This window comes from Pseudorasbora parva, chromosome 15 (genome assembly GCF_024679245.1).
Source record: "Pseudorasbora parva isolate DD20220531a chromosome 15, ASM2467924v1, whole genome shotgun sequence".
Taxonomy (NCBI): domain Eukaryota; kingdom Metazoa; phylum Chordata; class Actinopteri; order Cypriniformes; family Gobionidae; genus Pseudorasbora; species Pseudorasbora parva.
In genome coordinates this window covers 128474-151869 of record NC_090186.1, presented here as the reverse complement: position 1 = coordinate 151869, position 23396 = coordinate 128474, and the positions used below count along the sequence as shown (strand labels likewise).

General features: G+C 43.9%; 1 protein-coding gene across 1 annotated transcript in view; it reads left to right on the top strand.

The window, feature by feature from the left end:
* Positions 1-23396, top strand: part of lrfn2b (leucine rich repeat and fibronectin type III domain containing 2b) — an 81743-nt gene that overhangs the window by 38823 nt on the left and 19524 nt on the right. The window contains exon 2 of the mRNA XM_067416592.1: positions 13852-13944. The gene's annotated coding sequence lies outside the window, so the exon portion shown is untranslated. The remainder of the gene's footprint in view (positions 1-13851; positions 13945-23396) is intronic.

The window sequence follows — 23396 nt, the reverse complement described above, 5'->3', positions numbered from 1 at the left end:
GTTTGGTGGAGGCATTAGAGCGGGTCTTGTTGTGCATGAGGTGGTTTGGTGGAGGCATTAGAGCGGGTCTTGTTGTGCATGAGGTGGTTTGGTGGAGGCATTAGAGCGGGTCTTGTTGTGAATGAGGCGGTTTGGTGGAGGCATTAGAGCGGGTCTTGTTGTGCATGAGGTGGTTTGGTGGAGGCATTAGAGCGGTCTTGTGAATGAGGTGGTTTGGTGGAGGCATTAGAGCGGGTATTGTGCATGAGGTGGTTTGGTGGAGGCATTAGAGCGGGTCTTGTTGTGCATGAGGTGGTTTGGTGGAGGCATTAGAGCGGGTCTTGTTGTGAATGAGGCGGTTTGGTGGAGGCATTAGAGCGGGTCTTGTTGTGCATGAGGTGGTTTGGTGGAGGCATTAGAGCGGTCTTGTGAATGAGGTGGTTTGGTGGAGGCATTAGAGCGGGTATTGTGCATGAGGTGGTTTGGTGGAGGCATTAGAGCGGGTCTTGTTGTGCATGAGGTGGTTTGGTGGAGGCATTAGAGCGGGTCTTGTTGTGCATGAGGTGGTTTGGTGGAGGCATTAGAGCGGGTCTTGTTGTGCATGAGGTGGTTTGGTGGAGGCATTAGAGCGGGTCTTGTTGTGAATGAGGCGGTTTGGTGGAGGCATTAGAGCGGGTCTTGTTGTGAATGAGGCGGTTTGGTGGAGGCATTAGAGCGGGTCTTGTTGTGCATGAGGTGGTTTGGTGGAGGCATTAGAGCGGGTCTTGTTGTGCATGAGGTGGTTTGGTGGAGGCATTAGAGCGGGTCTTGTTGTGCATGAGGTGGTTTGGTGGAGGCATTAGAGCGGGTCTTGTTGTGCATGAGACGGTTTGGTGGAGGCATTAGAGCGGGTCTTGTTGTGCATGAGGTGGTTTGGTGGAGGCATTAGAGCGGTCTTGTGAATGAGGTGGTTTGGTGGAGGCATTAGAGCGGGTCTGTAGAGAGGATCTCAGCTCCAGAGGATCTGTGACCGCTCTACACCTGCCTACGGCCCTTATGGCATCCCTGAGCGGGCCAAGAACCACACGGCTCTGCATATCTCTGCTGACACAAGAGTCCAGCCATCTGCCGTTGCATATGGAGATCTGCTGAAGCTCCGACAGTACTGAGCTGAGGAATCAAAGCTTCTGCGCTTTACGTACCTTGGCATTTCATCATATAAAATAGCTGAGTTTGTGTACTTTCCTTTCGTCTGTACCAACAGATGCCTTTTGAAAAATGCTCGGGATGCTTTATGTGGAAGATGATGCCTATAGTTCTCAGGTCTCCTCTCAGGTCCTTCATCATCAGCTTCAACTCTTCTCATCTCTCATCTCAGTGCCTTCACTGCTTGCTGCCATCTTTGCTCACGGGCACAAAGGTTTAATGCCAATCACCAAAGCTAGTGTAGTTTTACTCGCCCTGCAGTTTCACTCTTCTGAATGCAGAAAGATGCTTTGGACTCGTGCCGGTGTAGTTTCTGGATCTAGCAGCAGGAGCCGGCTGGACATGCCAACTGTGCCGATCCTTTGAGATGTGGGGATAGGAATTTAAAACCATTTTACTAAGTCTTCGTGCTTCACAGTGCTTCACAGCTGAAAAATAATGAGGGAAGAAGCCAAAAGGAAATTAGCTCGTCCGTGAGGCCCTCGGGACCTCCTCGTATCTCTGCCAGGTTTGGTTTGAAGCATCAACAGACAGCTTCAGTGTGAGGATTAAACCATGAGGAAACTACGGAGAGTGAGATGGGCATCCACACACACACACCACAGAGCTGAGCTTCAGTTCATTACATGGTCTCGTGGGTGGATGGAAAGGAGAACAGATGCCAAATGTGAGGACGTCAGAGGAGAGCTCCTGTATAATGCTGCCGATCACATGCCCTGCTCAATCTGCCTGATTCCTGTGAGAAACCAGCATGTGTTTGGTGATGGGCGGTGAGAATCCTCACGTCTCTCACGCTCCTTCTTCCCACTGAAGGCACATTTGAACACCATTTTGGGTTGTTTTCAGCTAACCCTTTGTGAACCGTGTCCATTACCACCAACAAATGTTTTGTTCACATTTGTGAAAGTGAAAGTTAGTTGGACGGTAATGCTCATGTTTTACTCAAAGTGCTTGAATCTGCAAGTGCTTTGCACATTTAGAATTTTTTGAATCTGAGTTACTAATGCCAGAAGGGCTGGTTTAGGGCTCAGAAGGGCTGGTTTAGGGCTCAGAAGGGCTGGTTTAGGGCTCAGGGCTGGTTTTGGGCTCTAATAGGGCTGGTTTTGGGCTCAGAAGGTCTGGTTTAGGGCTCAGAAAGGCTGGTTTTGGGCTCTGAAGGGCTGGTTTAGGGCTCAGAAGGGCTGGTTTAGGGCTCTGAAGGGCTGGTTTAGGGCTCTGAAGGGCTGGTTTAGGGCTCAGAAGGGCTGGTTTTGGGCTCTGAAGGGCTGGTTTAGGGCTCTAAAGGGCTGGTTTAGGGCTCAGAAGGGCTGGTTTTGGGCTCTGAAGGGCTGGTTTAGGGCTCAGAAGGGCTGGTTTTGGGCTCTGAAGGGCTGGTTTAGGGCTCAGAAGGGCTGGTTTTGGGCTCTGAAGGGCTGGTTTTGGGCTCTGAAGGGCTGGTTTTGGGCTCTGAAGGGCTGGTTTTGGGCTCAGAAGGGCTGGTTTAGGGCTAAGAAGGGCTGGTTTTGGGCTCTGAAGGGCTGGTTTAGGGCTCAGAAGGGCTGGTTTTGGGCTCTGAAGGGCTGGTTTAGGGCTCAGAAGGGCTGGTTTAGGGCTCTGAAGGGCTGGTTTAGGGCTCTGAAGGGCTGGTTTAGGGCTCTGAAGGGCTGGTTTAGGGCTCAGAAGGGCTGGTTTTGGGCTCTGAAGGGCTGGTTTTGGGCTCTGAAGGGCTGGTTTTGGGCTCTGAAGGGCTGGTTTTGGGCTCTGAAGGGCTGGTTTTGGGCTCAGAAGGGCTGGTTTAGGGCTCTGAAGGGCTGGTTTTGGGCTCTGAAGGGCTGGTTTAGGGCTCAGAAGGGCTGGTTTTGGGCTCTGAAGGGCTGGTTTTGGGCTCAGAAGGGCTGGTTTTGGGCTCTGAAGGGCTGGTTTTGGGCTCTGAAGGGCTGGTTTTGGGCTCTGAAGGGCTGGTTTTGGGCTCTGAAGGGCTGGTTTTGGGCTCTGAAGGGCTGGTTTTGGGCTCTGAAGGGCTGGTTTTGGGCTCTGAAGGGCTGGTTTTGGGCTCTGAAGGGCTGGTTTAGGGCTCAGAAGGGCTGGTTTTGGGCTCTGAAGGGCTGGTTTTGGGCTCTGAAGGGCTGGTTTTGGGCTCTGAAGGGCTGGTTTTGGGCTCTGAAGGGCTGGTTTTGGGCTCTGAAGGGCTGGTTTTGGGCTCTGAAGGGCTGGTTTTGGGCTCTGAAGGGCTGGTTTTGGGCTCTGAAGGGCTGGTTTTGGGCTCTGAAGGGCTGGTTTAGGGCTCAGAAGGGCTGGTTTTGGGCTCAGAAGGGTTGGTTTTGGGCTTAGGGTTAGGATATATAAGCGGCACATGGAGATGGACAGTGTGTGTGTAAGATTTGACTTCTGGATAATGATTTCATGCTTAGAGTGCCGTATTTAATCTAAATGTATATAAAATGGAATCAATGTTTACATCATCACGTTTGCACACAGTTTAGAGAGTGTGTGTGTGCATGTTTATGGAAGGTTGCATACACACATTTCAGTTTCCGTTTTGTGCATATGCAATGTTTTCCACATCCAGCCCTGTTGTTGTCCTCATGGGTTAGGCTGAGCGAGCGCTGTAAGTCTCTGTCCTCTGGGACGGAAGCATTAAGTGTAACACACACACACACACACACACACACACACCGCGCGCGCGTGCGCCTGATAGTAACGGCCTGCGCTCTGCTCTGTTTATTAGCCAACACGAGCGGCTCCGCATTCAGTGCTTTAGTCTTCAGAGATCAAGGGTTGTGGGATATTCTGCTCTGTTTTCCTCCTGTTTCTAAATTCTGGGATCTCGGCCACGGTCCTCGAGATAACCGCAGAACACACTCTATTACTGCTGTCTGATCCTTATCGAATATGAAACCACAACGGAACATCGAGCAGCAGGAACTATCGTATCCGGATTTCTCTGTCTGTGATCACAGCAGGATCAGGATAGGGAAGATTTATGGATTTCATTCCTGGAAATCACATGTGAGGGCTGTTTGGTGACCTTAATCTGCAGTGTTGGGCTGATCTGCATGCAGGACGCGTTTCCTCTCATCACACACTGCGTTATATTGCTCATTTATGTCCTGCGGTTCGTCTCAGCCCTGTCTGAACTTCACGGCTCTTCCTCTGATGTAATTTGAGGAGTTCGTTCACACTGGTTTGATTTGTGATGTCTTTAAAAGACAATAAATCCGTTTGCAGAGAACTTTCAGCGCTGGAACTTTGCAGAAACTGTTTATGCTCAAGCAGCGACATTACACACTAACTAAAGTTAAACAAGTGAAATTGCATGCAGACACCCCTTTAAGAGCATTTAGATATTTGGACTGGAAACAAGAAAAAGAAAAAACGAAATAAGAAGATAATTTTTTCAGTGTGACAGCACAGTAAGGATTTTACAGATGATGATGATGATGATGATGATGATGATGATGATGATGATGATGATGATGAAGGTCTTCCTCTGCCTGTGATTCTGCATCCGTTAGCTGTGAATGTGAATCTCTATATGACACACACACATTCGTGTTCATCCGCAGAACGACAGACGAGCTGGCGATGATAACTCACAGCTTCCTGCTGGAACAACATCATTTTTTTCTGCATATATTAAAGCAGATGTTCTCCAGTGATGCCCTGAGCTGGAAAACGTTTGCACCCCATAATCAAAGTTTACATTTGGTGATTAGGTTTTGATGGTCCACTTTAGACATCCTACTAACTATAAGCAACTGCATGCCAACTAACTCTCACTAGTGTTAGCTGACAATTTTGGCTTGGCTTGCTCAGTTGCGGACACTAAAATGCCAACTAAATATCCAAATTACTAAATTAAATTAACTGTATCGACATTATCACTGATCTGCCAACATTGTCTCTCTATGATAAATTAAAATAAGCTGATAACATCACTGTTTACTCCAGAACGACTGTACAGCCAAATCTAATTCTGCTGCAGTATTGTCCTGTTTAACACTGAAGCTGCTCTGACACAATCGCCGCTGGAGAAGAGCGATAGAAATAAAGTTGTCAACAGCTCAGCCTTCAGAGAGATCACACACACACACACACACACACACACACACACACACACACGCTTCAGCATGCAGACGGGTGTCTCTTAAACAACAGAATTATTTCTCATTGGTGTAGATGTTAGTCATCCACAGGGTCAAATACCTAGAGATCTCCTATAGACTGACACAATAATCTTCTTCTAAAACACCATGTTCTAATTGTATTATTATTATTATTATTATTATTAGGGCTGGACAATAATTCAATATCAATATATATCGCGATATAATTTTTTTCAATAACGGTGATATGATTTTTAAACACATTTCCGATATTTCGATATGACGGACGTTCAGGGCGCATGCCATCAGAAAGAGCAGAACACGATTGGCTTCTTGCGTGATGACGTAGGCCTACACCACGGACACGCAGCCAGTGCTCAGCAGTAGTAGGCTGATAGATCAAACGCGGCACGTTTTAGCTACAAAGAGAGTTTCCCTGACCGCAACACAAATGTGACTGAACGAGCTTCCACAAGTAAGGAGAAATAAATAGTTGATAAGAGAAGAAAGACTAACTTTCTTTAGTGGCGTGGAAGTGGTTCGTCTATCTAAAGCACTATTCGCACGGGATTAGTATTATCTAGGGACCTCTGTGATTTAGAAATGACTCCTCCACATCTGAGTTTTGCGTGGCGCATTCGCACGGGATAAGCAAAGCCTGTGATTTTACTCGAATTTACTGACTTCTCCCGGATATGATGTTCGTTATAGATAGCTGTATGAAATCATAAACAGGCATCGATATCGTTTTGATTATTTTACAGTAGCCTAATAAATAAATATAATTTCGTTCAGTTAGCGAACAGACGCCATGAACTGAGCTCAGACCAGCGGCAGGAATCAGATTTCATTTATCACTAGTAGGAAGCTGACAATATAGCCTACGGCGGAAGATTCAGTTTCAAAACTAAATGTAAAAGCGCCTATTTAAACAAGATTTTCATTGTACTATACTGTTCTGTTATGTTTTTCATTCAGAACAGTATTGATGTTAATATTAAACACACCATTCAATCAGATTACTCTCAAATTGATACTCATTCTAAAGTGAAAGTATAATCCGCGTGGGTGCGGCTGCACGGGAATGACTGAACGGTGCGCATTATGAATGCAGACTTTATTCTTCGTGAAAGATAAAGATAGAAATGCTCACAGGGAGAAAAAAAGCTTGCAAAAAGTATATACAATCCGCCTAATCCTGGCCAAATCACAGAGATGTCGATTCGCACGGGACTAATGTTATCACAGGACCTCGGTGTTCGGCGAAATATGGTAGGTAGGCTAATTTGCGGGGGAATTTTTACTTTACAAATTACAGACATGGCCGATTCGCACGGGATTAAGATCACAGACATTCTCTGCAATTATTACAAATCACCAGAGGTCCCCAGATAATACGAATCCCGTGCGAATGGGGCTGATATTAAACTTGTACCGGAGAGGTGCCGACTAGGGGTGTAACAATACATCGACATAGATGCATCAATCTAATGTCTAACAATACGATGCCAAGCGTTAAAAATAATCCATGTACATATTTGTGTAAGAGGCAAGTGGCACATTTGTTTTAATACTTTCCACATTTGCACACAATGTCATGTATTAACACCAATGCGTTCATTCTCGTTTAAATTACCTTTCAAAGCTTGTGAAAGACGGTCAGACATGGCTTCACGAAAATGTATCATTTGCTCCTGTTAAAGCCTTGCAAAAAGCAGCGTGCAATCATCTCAAACAGCGCACAAATAGGCCACTGAATTGAGTCTTATTTTATTTATTTTTTTGTGCATCAGTAGATAAAGGTATAGTTTTGCATAAAAGGAGAATATAGCGCTATGAATCGTTCTTCACTGAAATTTATAACTTAAAAGAAAATGCTCAATAAACTGCGTCTGCGAAGTGAGAGTCTTGTTTATTTGATGGTGATTTCACATTTCTTGTTTGTATAAAGGCTAAATACAAATAAAAGGTGAACATTCATTTATTTGTACCGTTTTTATTTCTAAAATATTATATAGTTTTATAGGAGGAGGTTTCATAGACATGGCAAATTAATTTGTCAGAAGTTTGTAGGTACAGAAATCCTTTGTGGCAGTTCTTGGTAGTTTTTCTAAAGCTTTTATATAGTTCATATCGATATCGAAATTATATCGTATCGACCAAAATTAAGAAATATATCGTGATATAAATTTTGGCCATATCGTCCAGCCCTAATTATTATCATTATTATTATTGTAGATGCAGCTTTCATGAGCTATCATAAAATTTCATACAGCAAATCCAATCATCACACCACAGGACCGTGTGAAATGAATTTGTGGCAGCAGAAAGCAGAAAATGCTCTCACTTTTCTGAATATAGACATCTTAACCTGACACCAGCGTGAAGGCGATCTTTCATTAAAGCTTTGAGTGGATGAATGACCTCTGGCCTTCAGCAGGAGGGCTCAGGGTCTGTAGATCCGATAAAGGGAACGCCATGACCGCAGGATCTGAAGTGTGTGTGTGTGTGCTGTCAAAGACCCTGAGCATCCCATCAGGTCCTGAGAGTTATCTCTGGGATCATGCCCAGCCCAACAGGGATCTGTCCGGATTGATCTACACCTCAGCTTATCTACCATTCTCCACCCTGGAGGAAATGAACACAAAAATGCCATCATTTTCTTACACAAAAGGACATTTTTTTGAGTCAACCTCCAAAGAACCCCAAACATGTGAAAGCATCCTAACAGACTGCAGTCTTCTGAAGCCATGCGAGGAACACACACACTTTATATCCGCTTTACACATTCTACTATAGCTTACTTTGCCACTACGTGTCAGCTTATTCTACTAACCCCAACCCTAACAGTCTACTCATACTCTAATTAGAGTTAGTTGGGAAGTTACTTATAGATAGTAGGATGAGTGGACTGTCCAAATAAAGTGTAACCCACATGCAAATTTACATCATTATATTATAATATATGTTCTATTATATCATAATTCATATTTCATTAGGGCCAGAGCACCGATGGTGTGAGAACCCTATTGTCATTGCTCAGCCTATTATTATTCTTCTCCCAAATTAATCCCATTTTTGGGGGCCTAAAGATGCTCAAAAACTCATGAAACTTTAGACACGCATCAGAAGTCTGATAAGGGTTTCAAAATTAGGCGTGGCTAAATGGTTCGATAGCGCCACCTACAAATGTTCAATTCAGTGCCGTCTGAACTATGTTTCACGTACGAGTATGAAATTTGGCATTTCCAGATGTCGCACTTTAACAAACTCCTCATAGAGATTTAACCAGAACAACATGATATTTGGTCAGTCTAATTTAAAGGCCTTGCTGATGTTAAATTGTGAAGATCTTGAGTTTTCGCTGAACTGCCTGTCCGTGGCAGCCCAACTTCTTTGTTTCGCCATGCCATAAGCTTTTGTAACTCAGGCATACAATGTCAGATCTGCCCCAAACTTCACATGTCTGATAAGAGTCCTGACCTGAACATATCTAGATGCCAAAATTCAGATAGTCATAGCGCCACCTGCTAGCAACAGGAAATGTGGCGCATTGAATTGACTTGGCCATATTTCTCCTATATTTACCTGTTTAATTCATGTCGTCCATTATTCGTTGTTTTCCTGAGGCCGGTTCTCCTGTGTGCGAGGGCCCTTTCATCGTGGCTTAAAGCTTTAATTTGGTTTCTTATACAAGGATTCATATGACCTCAGATGACATGGAAAGCAGTACAGGAGTAAATAATGACAGATTTAGGGTTTTGACTGAAGCATTGCTTTAATGCGGTCTAATCTGCTTGTGCTGAGGCAAATCGTCACAGATTTTCCATTTTCAGGCTCGCCTCATCAGAAGAGCCACATGTTCTTCTAAGAGCGCGGGCTGGCCTCAGATGGCTTCAGATGGCCCTGAGCTGAGCACGACTGACGCAACACATTTTCAAGTAGAAGTAGTGATGTTGAAGTTTTTAGATGCATGTATTAGAAGTAAAATGAAGAAGGCTTGATGGCAAACATCATTTTACAAATCTATCTGAAAGTAGCCGATACTGGGACAAGCACTCAGGCCACATCCGCACGAAGCCAGAGCTTTCCCTATCCAGTGTTTTCTCCCCTCGTCTCGAGAAATATCTGCGTACACACGAAACCACTGAGCTAGACATACAATTATTTAGTATACATGCCAGACCAGTATGTGGCGCAGAGATACACTAAAACAGAGAAGAAGTGGAGTATTTGAACTTATTGACTGTAATATATTGAGTAATTCTTCCACCATGATCCTTAAGATGAAAGTAATCTGAATAGCCAGTGTTTCTGGAAATACTGGTGTGTATGGTTGCAATATGAGTCCTTTGTGCTGAAAATCACACATGCCTTTCTGTGAATTTCATTCCATTTGACTTTACTCTTCATCTTGTTTGCTTCTCAGTTAAGATGCAGGGGTTGTGAAATTATGATTTGTTTGATTATAATCAGTTCTTCATCTATGGGTTATGATCTGAACCGCTTGAGAAGAGCATCTGCTTTGAGCCGGTTCCTGATCAAACGCTCTCTAATATATTCCCGCGGGCCAGAAGAGTTTGGGCAGTGTATCTCTCCATCTCTCCTTTCACCCGTTCCTCTGTTTCTCTCTTCTGCACTGATCCACCTGCAGAATGCCGGCCAATTACAGACTTTAAGGCTGGCCGACCTGTGTGTGAGGATACAGGGCTCGAGTGGCGATGGAAGCTTTCTAACGATGCACATCTTCAGAAGTTGAAGGCATCTGACCCCAGTAAATATGCATTAAACTCTTATCAGTGTCTCCGAGGTGCTGCATAAGAAGCCTGGATGCACCTAGCGCTGCTAAACCCTGTTTACACATGGAAATCCCTGAAATCAAATTCATTATAGAACAATGAACCCCTGTGTGCTTGGCATTAATCACACCAAATCCCCCTCATAACACACGCAGCCTGAATGGCAATGATGGCGAGCCAGAGTGTGTTTCTGATGCAGCTGGACCGAACTGAAGCTCTTTACTGGGCTTTCTCTTCAACACTTCTATCGGATTTATCCTGCTCTGTCCTGAGGGATCTTTCTACATCTCTGTCCTTCAGAAAGTGTACATCAGGTGGTAAACCGCGGGTCTGTGAGGGTTTTTGCACCTTGACGTAAATGAGAGGGAAGTTGAGCTGCTTCTGGAAACTTCATATTGTGGAAAGCAACCTTTGAGCGAGAGTCCTGCAGTGTTTCTCATTGTAGTGCAGTTCGTAGATGGGAAGGAAGGAGGCGGGAACCGGCGAACATTCAACAGACTTTTTAATAAAAATAAAAATAAACAAAACGAAAGTAAACCGCAGGCAGCCCCTCACGGACGACTGCCCGCACACACACAACAATCAACCAATCAATCAATCAATCAATCAATCAATCAATCAATCAATCAATCAATCAATCAATCAATCAATCAACCAATCAACCAATCAATCAATCAACGTTATTTATATCGCGCTTTTACAATAACGATTGTTTCAAAGCAGCTTCACAGTGTTAAACAGGACAATATTGCAACACAATTTGATTTGGCTAGTTTATAGAATTAAATAAAAACTAATTCATAAATTATATTTGTATATTTAGTTGAATAACTCTGATCATAATGTTAGTGTCCCCAACTGAGCAAGCCAAAGGCGACCAAAGGAACCGAAACTCCATCAGGGTATGATGGAGAAAAATAAACCTTAGAGAAACCAGACTCAGTCGGGGTGCCAGTTCTCCTCTGGCCTAATATTAAACAGTGTATAATTATTATTCGGGCAAACCTGCAAGTCAGAAATCATATTCGATCGGAATATCCAAATTTTTGGGTATCACGCAAGAGACGGGTTTATTTAGGATGGTGTGTCGATTACACAAGAGTATGAATACATGAAAGATCGGAGTCATTGCGCCGGAGACGGGTTTATTGAGCATGACGTGCCAGGGGGGCACATTCAGAGGAGACACCAATGGACACGGCTCAGCAGACACTCCAGGATGAGCTGGTCATGTCCAGACGCAGGTCCACCATCCGATCCGGACACGGCCTGGATCTGGCAGACTGCAGTAAACCTCAGGACTAACAGAGAGACCAACATTTGGTTGGTTAGTTGATGTTGCCCAACAACAAAATGTAAACAAAACATAACATAAATCAGGCCCGGTCCTCTCTCTTCTTCCAGTGCCTTCGCTCCTCCTTTTATGCTCCCGTCACTCCGCCGTGAGACGAGACCGGTGTGTTGTGCAGCTGGTGCTCATTAACACACGCCACCGGCCCGCTCTCACGGTCCCTCGCCCCGCTCTCACGGTCCCTCGCCCCGCTCTCACGGTCCCTCGCCCCGCTGCTTTCCACACTCATGATGTTGACTGTTAGCTGGGACAGGAGTAGCCTTGTGAAATATACCTTGATAAGTATACTTTAACATCCTTTTAAACCGCGTACTTACTTACTTATGGGTACCTTGAACTTAGTCATTCAGGTTATATTTTTTATTTCTTATGAATATTTAAATTCCTTTTCTGTGTAAAGCACTTTAAATTACCATTATGTATGAAATGTGCTATATAAATAATAATAATAATAATAATAATAATAATAATAATAATAATAATAATAATAATAATATATTTAATTTGTAAAGCCTTGCCTTACATCGGCACAGGTTTGATCTTGATATTGGTGGAGACATGAAAGCAGCACCCCCCCCCCCCCCCCCCAAAAAAAAAAAAGAAGCTGTTTTTACCACAATGTCATGTCCCGAACTCCAGCGGCTGCCCATAGACCTTTGAACTCCGCATCCACAGATCAAACTCAGATTTAATGTGGTGTGGGAACCTGGGTGTGCTCTTTGATACCAATCTTTCATTTAAAAGCCATGTTTCTAGCATCTGTAAAACCGCATTCTTTCATCTTAAAAATATATCTAAATTACGGCACATGCTCTCAGTGCCAAATGCTGAACAGTTAGTCGATGCGTTCATGAGCTCAAGGCTAGATTATTGTAATGCTCTACTGGGTGGTCGCCCTGCTCGCTTAATAAACAAACTCCAGCTGGTCCATGATAGATAGATAGATAGATGGATGGATGGATGGATGGATGGATGGATGGATGGATGGATGGATGGATGGATGGATGGATGGATGGATGGATAGATAGATAGATAGATAGATAGATAGATAGATAGATAGATAGATAGATAGATAGATAGATAGATAGATAGATTATTGTAATGCTCTACTGGGTGGTTGCCCTGCTCGCTTAATAAACAAACTCCAGCTGGTCCAAACCGCAGCAGCTCGAGTTCTTACTAGAACCAGGAAGTATGATCATATTAGTCCAGTTCTGTCAACACTGCACTGGCTCCCTATTAAACATTGCACACATTTTAAAATCTTGCTTATTACTCAAAGCACTGAATGGTTTAGCTCCAGTACTTAAGCGAGCTCTTAACACATTATACTCCATCACGTCTACTGCGGTCTCTAAACTCTGGCCAGTTGATCATACCTAGAATATCTAAATCAACTGCAGGCGGTCGATCCTTTTCCTATTTAGCTCCTAAACTCTGGAACAGTCTTCCTAGCATTGTTCAGGAAGCAGACACACTCGTTACATCATAAAAAGAGTGGCATCTAGTGGAGTGGAGTCTCTCTGTTTATCCCGAGGTTTACTGCAGTTGGATCGAGGTTTTACAGATGGTGGACCTGCTCCTGGATATGACCAACTCATCCTGGCGTGGCTGCAGACAGCGTGTCCACTAGACTCTTCCCTGTGAAATTATCAGAAACAACTAAAAGACTCTATCAGTTTGTGAAGAAAAACTACACGTCTGCACACACACTTACTCAAGCGTTCTTGTCTATATAGTCATGTGATGCTTTGATGATAACAGTATCGTGATGACAGTGATGTGCGGATGAGCAGCCGGAACACGATTAGAGTTTCTGTTTTTTATTAGTAAATAATTCATGATTATTACAATGGAAGTGAGTCAATCAAAAGCTGACTTTAGCTGAACGGTAACTCTAATGAAGAGAGATTATTTTGTCTGAACATCTCTAATCTCCTGAAGCTGCTTTGGAACGGTCTATATTGTAAATGTGCTGTATAAATGAAGGTGGCTTGACTTGACGCTGAGCTCAGATCAGGTGTTGTTTGGGTTAATCCTGGTGTGGCTGCAGAAAGCGCAGGGATCAGTGTCCGCTGGCTCTTAGAGAGGCCAGAGAAACTCACTCCTCATCTCTTCAATCATCATTACTGCCAGTCATCTTTAGCTTTCATTACACTGTGTGCGATTAGTCCACATTCACATGAAATCCTATCTAACCAAACACTGCTGCTTGTGGCTTCATCTTCCCAAAATCCATTTAATCTAAAACGAAACCTCCAGAAGTGCAGATTGTGTGAAGACTGGCTGATTCATGGAGAGTCATTGGTGATGAGTGATGAGTGACATGCTGCCGGTCAGACAGACCTGAGGTTTGGTTAAATGAGCATCAGTCTGAATAATATCACTCCTCCTCCTCTTCTCCTCTTCTCCTCTCTTTCTTTCCTCTTCTCTCTCCTCCTCTTCTCCTCAGGTGTGTCATCAGCTGGAGACAGGAGGATCGTGACTCTTGATTGACGGGCTTCTCCACATAAGGACCCTATGGCAGAGCAGCAGCGTGACACAGGTACGAAACCCATTAGCAAAGCTTTACAACATTTGACTTCAAACCATAGACCGGCCACGCCCTTAATTATGCAGAACTTTAAGGCTTTATATAATGTAAACGAATGAATTAAAAAACATTCACCCACCTCACAGTCGTCATGAAGGGCAAAATTAGCCGTATAGACCAAAACCACAGTTTGTCCCAACTGTAAAGATGTTTTTCTGCTGTAAAGTTGGGCATTTTAACATGAGCACGGTGAGATTCTTCTCCTACTGGAGCCGCTCTAGTGGCCAGTCGAGGAACTGCAGTTTAAGCCACTTCCGTATCGGCTTCAACAGAAACTGGGGGAAGAGCCGCTTGCTTCAAACGCCAAATGCATGGTGTGTTGTCTCTGCTGACTCTGATCGATACATTACATATGTTCCGGAAACATTACATAGCTTCTGCTTTATATTACAGTTATTTTGCTGTTTATATCTTCGGCATACAGCGCAGTCTTGCTTCAGGCTCAGGACCGCCCACTATGATGATTAGGCCCCCCAGTTTATTATACAAATAAATAAATAATATCATCCAGTAAATAATAGTTGTTTAAATTATTTTAACATAATTATACAATTAATTTAACATCTCAAATACTGAAATGAATGAAAGGTGTTTTTTACAGTCTATGGTTTTAGCATAAGTGTTGAAGAGTTTGATTGACAGCTGTGTTAGGCAATAGACTGTGTCATGTAAGTGACGCGGCTCACGCCCATGACTTCATGAAGTGTGTTTTTCTCTTCACTCAGCCTATAATTTGCAGTTGTGTGATAGAGAAACAGCAGCGATTTGCAAAATTCTATAAAAAGGACTTTCGCATAAAAAGAGAACCCATCCATCAGGCCGCTAGTAATGTAAAGTAATGTTGAGACATTGCAATTCTGCAAAGCTGGGAACATGCCGTCAGTTTCTGTCAGTCGGGATAGTGTAGGGTTAGTTCTTACGCAAATGACACCTGCAATTCCAGTTGCCTCGATGTACTTCCTTTTCTCATCACATATCAGTTCGGAAAGTTTTTTTTTTCAATTTTCAATAAAAATAAAGAACTTGAAAAGTGGAAATAAAGTGTCTAACATTTGTTGTACAGCCGCTGGAGGTATGTAGACGGTGCATACCCCCCTCCACCCTCCGCTTTTGCCCAGGCCCTCTGCCTACGCCACTGCTTGAGTGGACGAGTTTTGGTGCCAGTCAGCTCCGGGTACTGTTGTGTATAAATGAAGGCCACAATGGTGGAAATCAATCTGATAAAAACACTGCACTTTTATTCTGATTGCTTTTGAATTTACATTCCCAGAAACATCACATCAGACCTCAGGGTATAACGGTACTTCTGTGCAGAGCTGAGAAACACTTCCCGGAGTATTTATATTTGCACATGAGGGATTAATGGAAGAGGACAACATGCATTAATATATGGTATATGAAAATAATCTGATGTTATGCTCTTTTAGCAACATTTGTGGCAGATGGCATGTCAAACATTGTAGAGTACAGTGACAATGGAAGTCAATAGGACTATAGCACTTTAGTCACATACGTGTGCAGCTGGTATTTTTGTTGTTCTTCTGTACAAAATGTGTGTCATTTGAGCTGTAGGCACAGGATTTATCCCACTAAATTACTGATATCCGTCTGTCTTTGGGTCTCCTCTAGTGTTGGACTTTACGGGCGTTCAAAAGCAATAGCAGCTCTAATGCTTGACATTTAGTCTGTTGCTTGGTCTTTGCTTCTGGAGAGAAACTGCTCACCACAGGACCTGTCAGGACTCAGTGGTATTTATCAAGCTTTATTTGGGAAGGGTTTCCTAGTGGTAATGCAGATTATCTGATGGATCTCACACTGTTGGAGGCCTCGTTGTTGGACGCATTGGAGAACCTTGCTGTTTTAATCTCTCAGTGTGACTGTAAGTGATAATAGATTATGATGGCAGAGCTCATCCCACAGTGACCGCAGCTCAGCCTCAATCTGCCGTCCTTACGGATCACTTCAGTCCAATCCAGAGGGATGAACGGGGCGGCTCCTCTCTCCTTTCAGCAGATCATTTTTTGGTCCAGACATCTTTGGCTTCTCTGACTCTGAGACAAAGCCGATCCTCTGGAAAATTTCATCAGCGGGATGCTGAACTGATCCGTTCAGTATTAAAGTGCTGTGTGGCTTCCTTTGCAGAGAAATTACCAATTGATTCTGCTTTCGGAAGAGGAGCTTTTAGTGTGACGTCCAGAACTGGAGAGATTGAAGTGGATTAGTTTCTTTTCTGACCTCTGCATCCAAAAAGGCATCCGCTATGAAAGCATTTTAAATATTCATGCACTGATAATTCATTTACAATGCAGATTTTTCCCATACTCCAAGGATAAGGCTGATCGCGGTCCTGCCGTAGACGCTGTGCTGAGGAAAATCTTCCCTCTTCCCATGTATCCTGCCCTTTAGTGCATATTCTAGTCACTGTTTCCTATTTTCCTTAGATGAATGGGAATGAGGTCTCCAGGTCTCATATTATGACTCATATTTCATACGTGTTGAGGGTTCGTTCCCTTTAAGACGGGTGATGGTGTAGCTCAGCAAACAGAAACACTCTATTATTAGAGTAGAAGTGAGGCAACTGGGATGCTTTTCACCTCTTAGCAACAGCTTTGTGCGTCTGGCTCTGCTCACATGATAATGGAGCACATATTCGTGAGTCTATTCATAGTTCATTAACACTCTTCAGCTCGTGCCTGGTCCGCTTTGTTTGCTCTGCCTACGCCTCTGCAGCATTCTGGAGGAGGAAGAACAAACGCTTCCTTTCTTTCTCTGCCCTTGATCCTCTGTTCATCTGAGTCATACATGCCTTTTAGGATGTTTCAATGTTTTTTAAGGTTCACTGATTATGTTGATGAAGTTGCACAAATACAGACAATTACAGTGGGGCAAAAAAGTATTTAGTCACTTATTGTGCAATTTAGTACAATTGTGCAAGTTCTCCCACTTAAAAAGATGAGAGAGGCCTGTCATTTTCATCATAGGTACACATCAACTATGACAGACAGAATGAGAAAAAAAATCCAGAAAATCACTTATTTTTAAAGAATTTATTTGCTAATTATGGTGGAAAATAAGTATTTGTCAATTACAAAAGTTCATCTCAATACTTTGTTATATACACTTTGTTGGCAATTACAGAGGTCAAACGTTTTCTGTATGTCTCCACAAGGTTTTTACACACTGTTGCTGGTAGTATGGCCCATTCCTCCATGCAGATCTCCTCTAGAGCTGGGATGTTTTGGGGCTTCGCTGGGCAACACAGATTTTCTATAGGGTTTTGATCTGGAGACTCCAGGACCTTGAAATGCTTCTTAAGAAGCCGCTCCTTTGTTGCCCAGGCAGTGTGTTTGGGATCCATGTCATGCTGAAAGACCCAGCCCCGTTTCATCTTCAATGCCCTTTCTGATGGAAGGTTTTTTTTAATCAAAAACGCACGATACATGGCTCCATTCATTCTTTCTTTACATGGATCAGTCGTCATAGTCCCTTTGCAGAAAAACAGCATGAAAGCATAATGCCCCCCCCCATGCTTCACAGTAGGTATGGTGCAACTCAGTATTCTTTCTCCTCCAAACACCACAAGTTAAGTTTTTTACCAAAAAGTTCTATTTTAGTTTCATCTGACCATATAACATTCCCCCAATCCTCTTCTAGATCATCCAAATGCTCTCTAGCAAACTTCGGATGGGCCCAGACATGTACTGGCTTAAGCAGGGGGGCACGTCTCGCACTGCAGGATTTGAGTCCCTGGTGGCTTAGTGTGTTTCTGATGGATGCCTTTGTTACTTTGGTCCCAGCTCTTTGCAGGTCATTCACTAGGTCCCCATGTGTGGTTCTGGGATTGCGTCGCGTGTCTCTTAAGGTGTGGTTATGAACACATCAGATGACCACCTGTGATATGATGATCCATGACCATGCCAAGGTCTCTGATACATGGTTTAGTGAAGTGATATTTCATGGTCGAGTAAGCAGGATCTGTGGGATGAAATTAGGAACACGCAGATGAAGGAACTTTGGAGTGAAGCTTTGCTTTCCTTAGATCAACCTGGATTGAAATGTCTCTGTGTGTCTTCTGCCTTTGTGTGGCGGTCACAGCCCTAACCCATACGAGTTAGTCTCTAGATGCTGTTGATTCTTTGTGTTAGTCCACCTTTGTCCACTGTTACGAAAAAGAGAGGGAATATGTTGTTCACCACAACACTGGTAGCTTTAGTACTGTGTCTCCTTTAAACAATGCTCAAATTGTGCCAATTTTCAAGGTTATAATTTTATTATTGAGGTCTGCTATTGAATAAATTTACACTTTTTCTCTCCGTCTGGAAAACTGTTTCATTTCACGTCTGTTTAAATCACACCTTTCCAGAAAAAATGTATTAACATGGACTCTGATTGGTCAGCTGGCCCAGTCTGCCCATTTTAGTAACTTTGCATATTGTTTTCATGTACATTACACGCTAAACAAATTAAAAAATAATATATTTTATTTTGTTCTTCTTGTACCGTATTAACATCATGACTGCAGTGCTCTCTGTCAGCTCATAAACAGCAGCATTACTTCACAGTCAGCTCTGGTATCGTCTGCTTCCAGGGCCAAACATTGCCTTTTAAACTCACCGTGATCTCCACATGAAGAACTGCTGAGATCATGGGGAAAACCAGCAGTTTAGTCAATAACTCAAGCTCTAGACTTTATAGCTCCTGATTCTAACTTGTACTTCGCATTATGAAAAAGGGGGATAGAGGAGGGATTATAGGAGGGGGTTGGGGGAGGGGATAGAGGAGGGGTTAGGGGAGGGGATAGAGGAGGGGTTAGGGGGATAGAGGAGGGGTTAGAGGAGGGGTTGGGGAGGGGTTAGAGGAGGGGTTAGGGGGATAGAGGAGGGGTTAGGGGGATAGAGGAGGGGTTAGGGGGATAGAGGAGGGGTTAGAGGAGGGGTTGGGGAGGGGTTAGAGGAGGGGTTAGGGGGATAGAGGAGGGGTTAGGGGGATAGAGGAGGGGTTAGGGGGATAGAGGAGGGGTTAGAGGAGGGGTTGGGGAGGGGTTAGAGGAGGGATTAGGGGAGGGGATAGAGGAGGGGTTAGGGGAGGGGATAGAGGAGGGGTTAGGGGGATAGAGGAGGGATTATAGGAGGGGGTTGGGGGAGGGGATAGAGGAGGGGTTAGGGGAGGGGATAGAGGAGGGGTTAGGGGGATAGAGGAGGGGTTAGAGGAGGGGTTGGGGAGGGGTTAGAGGAGGGATTAGGGGAGGGGATAGAGGAGGGGTTAGGGGAGGGGATAGAGGAGGGGTTAGGGGGATAGAGGAGGGGTTAGAGGAGGGGTTGGGGAGGGGTTAGAGGAGGGGTTGGGGAGGGGTTAGAGGAGGGATTAGGGGAGGGGATAGAGGAGGGGTTAGAGGGATAGAGGAGGGGTTAGAGGAGGGGTTGGGGAGGGGTTAGAGGAGGGGTTGGGGAGGGGTTAGAGGAGGGATTAGGGGAGGGATTATGGGAGGGGTTAGGGGGATAGAGGAGGGGTTAGGGGAGGGGTTAGGGGGATAGAGGAGGGATTAGGGGAGGGGTTAGGGCTTCAGGTTTTGTTATTTTGCTGAAATATGCAGACTCTGAATCATTATTAGTATTATGATCAGTCAGTGATGCTTATGACGGTTTACTTTTGTGAATTCAGTAATTGTGCTGTAAATATTTACAAGTAATTTTGCTCCTACTGTCATTGACACTAATCACATTACATAAAGATTATCGGCGGGTTTCCACAAGCCCTGTGAGATCCTGCTGGGCTATAAAGCTGCTCACGGAAGGGGGACGTGACTTTCTGTTACCCGAATATTAAAGGTGCTATATGCCATTTCAGACAGTCTGCTGGTGGTAATGTGGTTATGAAGAGATAGAGGTTAAAGGGCTTATCCTACACTCTTGGAGCATATAAACCCACTTATCATGTTAGTCACGGTTTCTGTGTGTGGCTTCATGAAAGGTTGATCAGAGGGAGAGAGGGAGAGGGAGAGAGAGAGTGTGTTTTCTCCTCATACACATGAATTAGCCGAGTGTTACCTGGAAGAGGGTTATAAAGGGTCATGTGTTACTGATAACAGATGACAGTCCCATCAGGATTTCACAGACCTTTTCTGAAAGTTTTTTTTTTTTTGTGGACAAAAATTATTCAAAAGTCTGGGTGATATTTGCAGGAAATGTTGCTTAAATTGGGCCTACCTCATATCTGAGCTTTCCTTTCCTTTATAAAGTCCTGAAACTGTGTGGCCAGTCCATCCCGCTTCATTTTATGATATAAAAGGACATTTGAAAAGGCCAGCCCAGAATCTGCTGATCTCATCTGAAGGCCAGCCCTGCGTGTGTGTGTGTGTGTGTTTGTGTGTGTGTGTGTGTGTGTGTGTGTGTGTGTGTGTGTGTGTGTGTGTGCGTGTGCGTGTGCGTGTGCGTGTGCGTGTGCGTGCGTGCGTGCGTGTGCGTGTGTTTGTGTGTTTGTGTGTGTGTGTGTGTGTGTGTGTGTGTTTGTGTGTACCATAATACTGAAAGACACATTTAGTACACTTATTAATGACACAGACTGTGTCCAGGTGAGAAGATGAACCTGAAAAAAACACAACACGCAGTTTCTCATGAAGAGCTTTTTCAAAGAAAACTATGATAAAGAACCACCGGAGGCATTGAGTGTGTTCACAGTCTGGGCTCATCTGCTGGCCTGAATGTGTCATTAATGAGGTGTGTACTGAATCTGATCTCCTGATATCACTGCTTTAGTCCATTAAGGCACATTAAGAGGTTTAGAAGGTCCGCTGGTTTTAGTGATGAAAATACTGCAGCAGGAGCTGCAAATGGATCACATGTTCCTAAAATTAGCATTTTGTTCATATTTTAGTTGTTCTTCTGTTGAGAGGTGATCTGAATGTCTGTGCTGCAGTTCTGCAACGTCACGTGACTAGGCATTACTAAACATGAACTTACAGTGAAAATACTCTTTAGTTCATGATGCTTAATGATTTAACTTATGTTAACAGATCTCCACGTGATGTGTGTGGTGTGTATGTGGCAATGCAGCGCCGCGTTAGTTTAGAACGGCGATTACCTGTTCAATTAACGTGCAGTTTCCCGTTCAGTTCTGAGCATCCAGATGGTGTAATAAAACATGGTTTTTATTGTCTAGTGGAGGGCCCTCTGAGTATTTATTTGTCATGTCAGTATTTGGAGATGGCTCCGGCTGTGCCTCTACAGTCATCATGGCAGAGCATTAAAGTCGACTCATCTGGGCAAGCCCTAGTCTGCATCTGAATAAAGGGATGGCTCTTGCTCATTTTAATGTCTGTCTGTGGTGCATTAGGGACGAAAGATGTGCAGTCAGACATCTGTTACCTGCCCCGTGGACTTATGAAGTAGAGATGCAACTGGAGCTCAATTACTGCATTTATGTGTTTATGTGGCAAAAACGTTCATCCAAAGCGACCACTTAAAGGGACACTCCAAAATTTTGCATAGTCTTTTTTGCGTGTTCTTGTGGGCGGAGTCAGCAAACGGTTCTAGTGATGTCATCACAGCAGGAAGTGCAGCGGTGTAGTCCAAACCGGCCGCTCGCTGTAGTCCAAACCGGCCGCTCGCTGTAGTCCAAACCGGCCGCTCGCTGTAGTCCAAACCGGCCGCTCGCTCTAGTCCAAACCGGCCGCTCGCTGTAGTCCAAACCGGCCGCTCGCTGTAGTCCAAACCGGCCGCTCGCTGTAGTCCAAACCGGCCACTCGCTGTAGTCCAAACCGGCCGCTCGCTGTAGGCTTTGAAAGGGAACTTCTGTTAAATAAAATATCTCGCTTGGCATTGAACTTTGAGCTTTATAATTTTACAGGTATTATTTATGCTCTAACAGCAACATTACACACTAACTAAAGTTTGAAAGATGGAATCGCGAAGAACGGGGCCTTTAATGCGTAACCGAAGACTGTTTATGCTGTCCTTGAGTCCAGCACATTCTTTGGATTCCTTGTGTTTGTGAATTAGACTTGCCTTGTATGTAACATGAATAAAACAACTCAACCATTATTAACAATTATTTCTATAGCAATTAATTGTCAGCCATGAACTCCAAACAGTCTTTTTTCCTCTTTCTTTCTTCTGTTTGATCTTTTTTCTTTTGCTAAGCAGGTCATTTGTAGTACGGTTTGCCCTATTGACCGTAATTAGGAGCAGCTCATTAAGTGAAGTATTGAGCATCCTCTGTTTTTCAGACTTTAGTTAGGGGAAATCCTCCTCCCGGTGTCTCTCTGTCATGGTCTGAAGGTGATGAGGTCTGTGCGCGGACAAATGTCTCCCATCTAGCGCATGTTAATGAGCTTGTGAAGGAATAATGTGTAATAAGCCTCCAGTGAAGTAAAAACCCACAATGATAATGTTAGTTAGCTTCACGCTGGTTCACCAAAAGCTATTGGCTCAGACCACCCGTCAATGTAAATACACTCAAGACGTCCCAACCCTACAGCCACATATCGCATGCATAGAAATCATATAAACTCATATAAACTCATATATACTCCTATAAATTCTGGCAAACAAACAGAAAGAAGCTCAACCACACTTGCTTGACGGACGAGAACAAGCCCCATTAGTTCTTGCTGAAGCTCAAACGTGCTGCATTACTAGGCATGTGCCGATATCAATTTTTCGTGTTACGATTCATTGCTGATCTTTTATCACGGTATGCGATATTATCATGATATTGAAATAAGTTGCAAAAAAAAAAGTGTTGCCATAGCATAACAGCTTTAAGAACTATTTTTGTAATGACAAAAATAACTGAATGTTTAAATGCAATAATGCACCAAAAATATATTCAGCTCTGGAAAAAAAATAAGAGAAATCATGTTAACTGGTCTCTTGATTTTTTCCATAGCTGTAAATGTACAATTTTCAAACAGATTACAGTGCAAAAGAATTAGACTATAAAGAACAACAGGTAACAAATTACAATAAGGTCTCATTATTTATTGCATTAACTAAGATTGAACAATAACTGCATTTGTTACACAAAGTATCACTAGGTCTCCTCTCCACCAATCAGCTGGTGTGTGGTGAGCGTTCAGGAGCAATATGGCTGCCGTCGCATCATCAGGTGGTGCTGCACACTGGTGGTGGTGGAGGAGATTCCCCCTTCAATGTAAAGCACTTTGAGTGCCTTGAAAAGCGCTATATAAATGTGATGAATTATTATTATTATTATTATTATTATTATTATTATTATTATTATTATTAGGGACATCCGGATGCCGGATCCTTTATTTTATGCCAGCGGTCACATGGGTGTCGTGCAGTAGGTGGCGCTCTAAAGCTTCCAGTGTGGAAACTGAAGCTCAGATGGGCATGACGCTGGAGAACCCATGAGGTCTGTTCTAACGCCTCACACGTGTCTGG